This window comes from Myotis brandtii, unplaced genomic scaffold (assembly GCF_000412655.1).
Source record: "Myotis brandtii unplaced genomic scaffold, ASM41265v1 scaffold68, whole genome shotgun sequence".
In the NCBI taxonomy this organism is placed as follows: Eukaryota; Metazoa; Chordata; class Mammalia; order Chiroptera; family Vespertilionidae; genus Myotis; species Myotis brandtii.
This window is the reverse complement of record NW_005370657.1, coordinates 1,211,088-1,214,158: the sequence shown is the minus strand read 5'-3', so window position 1 is coordinate 1,214,158 and position 3,071 is coordinate 1,211,088. Positions and strand designations below refer to the sequence as shown.

The 3,071-nt window shown below is 62.1% G+C and overlaps 1 protein-coding gene across 2 annotated transcripts in view; it reads right to left on the bottom strand.

Moving 5' to 3' along the window:
- PTGES2 (prostaglandin E synthase 2) overlaps positions 1-3,071 on the bottom strand; it is a 52,042-nt gene that overhangs the window by 6,251 nt on the left and 42,720 nt on the right. The window lies entirely within an intron of this gene.

Below are 3,071 nucleotides of genomic sequence, written 5' to 3'. Positions count from 1 at the left end.
TCGCGGCGTTTCAGCGTCTCGTGGCCTCTGAGGCGCCCGAGCCCGCGATGTCGGGCCCCAATATGGGAATGCCGGTGGTACCGAGCACGGAAGACGAGGATGACAGCTTCGGGGAAGCAGGTGACGCCGGGGGTGGGGTGGGGGTGGGGGACTGCTGAGCTACGGTTGCTCCAGGTTTCGGGCCCTGGAGCGGGCCGGGCGGCTTCCCCCGCTTTACTTCCCTAGGTCCCACCGTTTCAGCTTCCACCAGGGCCCCCGGTCCGCACGAGGTCGCCGCGTTCCATCATCGCGCGGTCCTGGAATAGCCTGAGCCCGCCACGTCGGGCCCCCTCGGGGACCTGGGCTTGCCGGTGGAGGCGGATTCAGGAAGCCGGTGACTCAGGGGGGGCTGCAGGAACGACCTGTCGCTTTCTCGGGGCACCTTCCTAGGAAGAGGAGTCGGGGCCGGGATAGGGGTTTGTGAGGGACCGCGGAGCCCTCCCACCCCTCGCTCCTGGGTGGGTTGTGGCTGCAGACCCCCGTCTCGGTGAGCTCTTGCGAGTGGGTCTCTGGAAGCCTCACACCGAGAACTTTACAGAAGCGGGGGGAACGGGCGCCGCGTGCACACCCGCCACCTGGCTCAGCGCCGCGGGACCACACCCCGCAGCCGGGCGGTCCAGGTCACCACCAGCAGTGATCAGTCCCGTGGCTAGCGTCTTCCCCTGATGTGATGTGGAACAAATGGCACTCGACCTCTGTAGTTTTCCTCCTGAAACTCATAACCCCAGTCTAATCCTGAGAAGAACGCCTGTCAAGTCCCAATAGGGAGAGATTCTGCAAAATACATGAGCAGTGCCCCTCAAAGCTGTCAAGGTCATCAAGACCAAGGAAAGGCTGCCGTTGTGTGGCTCAGTGTTTGAGCATCGACCTATGAACCAGGAGGTCAGGGTTCAATTTTCGGCCAGGGCACATGCGGGGGTTGAGGGCTCGGTTCCCAGAAGGCTGTGTGCAGGAGGAAGCCAATCAATGATCTCTTTCGTCACTGGTGTTTCTATCCCTCCCTCTTCCTCTCTTAAATCAATAGAATAAGGAAAGTCTGAGCAAGTGTCACAGCCAAGAAGAGCCTAATGAGGCATGACAACTAAATGTAACCTGGGATCGCCCTGGCTGGTTTGGCTCAGTGGATAGAGCCTCAGCCTGCAGACTGAAGGGTCCCAGGTACTGGTCAAGGGCACTTTCCGGGCTTGCAGGCTCGATCCCCAGGAGGGGGCGTGCAGGAGGCAGCCAATCAATGATTCTCATCACTGATGTTTCTTCTCTCTTCTCTGAAATCAATAAAATATATATATATTAAAAGTGTGTATTCTCATATGTAATTGTCTGCGTGAGTCCAGGCCCCAGAGAGACAGGCAGGAGCAGCCGGGTAAGGGACATGCTTGGGCCAGGCACCGAGCACAAGGAGCAGGAGACCGCCCTGGACCCGGACCGTGTGGCAGAGCCTACTGCCCCTGCCCCCTGTCCCGTGGACCCCTCTATGGGGAGGAATCCGGCATGTGGCTGGCCGGGAGTGTGGGAGGTGCTGCCTTTTAGAGCTTTTCCATAAACAGGGTCCCCAGAGCAGCTGGAAGGGGCAGGAGCCAGGAAATGCTCACGTGAGCCCAGCTGAGTCCCGAGTTGAGAGATGGGCATGGGGGCTGGAAAGCTGCTCTAGAAACTTGAGAGTCCAGCCAAGGCCCGAGAGGAGCAGGCCTTCCCCCTCCTGGGTGTTGGGACCTGCAGTGGCCAAGGGGGGCCCATCTGTGGACACCAAGAGCCTCCGCTGCTGTGACGGCCTCCGGGGGCATCGGCGTCTCCTCCACGTGGTCCCGGGCGCCTAGAAGCCTAGTCACCCGCTGCCCGGGCACCCCTTGCCCAGCCCTCAGGCACGTCAGAGGGTGTTGTTGTTCCCCAACCACCCGTGGCTGAACGCTGCTCACACGTTTCCGGGGACCAGTCCAGGGTGTTAGACTGGATTCCTGACATGCAGTCAGCACAGGGAACACTCGCTGCCTCCCGGAAGGGATTAGACTCGGCCCGGGGCCTGGGCCCTGCAGTTGGAGAACAGGCCACTGTGTCCGTGGGAGCCTCGCATCCCGGGCCTGTGGAGGGGGGAGAGCCACCTGCCAGGCAGTGCGGGCGGGAGGGTGTCTGAAGCCGCCAGATTTCTCCTGGCTTCTCGCCACAGAGAAACCCACGTGTAGATGGTGTGTAGCTCCTGCCATTGCTAAATGGACCCGGGGTGGGACTTGGAAGGCCTAGACTGGCTTCTCCCAGGAGGGTCGTGGCCCAAAAGCTTCCGTGCGGCTCGTGATGGGCCAAGGGGAAGCGGGCAGGTGCCTGGCGGGCCTCACGAGGTGCAGGCCATTCTGAAAGCCCCTGTGCCTAGGGATTGCCCCAGCTCTGGGCAGGGTGAACCTGAGAGTTCCCTCCTTGACCAGGTGCCCAGGCCCAGTGAGAAGGGGGTGGCCGAGGAGCGGGGCCTCCAGAGTCCCGTCCGCCCTGGAGCCCTCGGAGTCAGCCTGTGTCCACACAGGAGTCTACCCCGCGCCCCTCACGCAGCCCCCAGTGCTGACAGCTGTGCGAGGCGGGAGCCTGCTGAGCGGACCCTGCCCCGAAAGCCCTGGCAGCAGGACTCTGAGGAGGTGGCACAGCTTTCCTCTCTCACCCCGCCCGGCCTGCAGGGCCCCTAAGGCAGAAGCAAGAAGCACCCTCGGCCGGTCCCCTGCCCTCCAGTCCAACCAGCCCAGCACTGACTCTGCCCCAGCGATGGCCATGACTGTCCTGGGACCCCTGTTGTTTTCCAAACTGGTCCCCGTACATGGAGGGCAAGGAGAGAGCAAGGAAACAGGCCACTCCAGGTGGGCAGTGCAGGTTAGGCAGAAGGGAACGTACCAGGCTGGTCTTGGGCGCGGGAAGACAAGTAGAGCTCCACAGTCACCGCCAGAATCTTATTTATAGAGAGGCCTTCACGGGGCTCAGGCACATACACCATCAGAGGGTCAGTAACACAGGGCGCTCAAGGCTGCACTGACGGGGAGAGGAGTGGGCAGGGA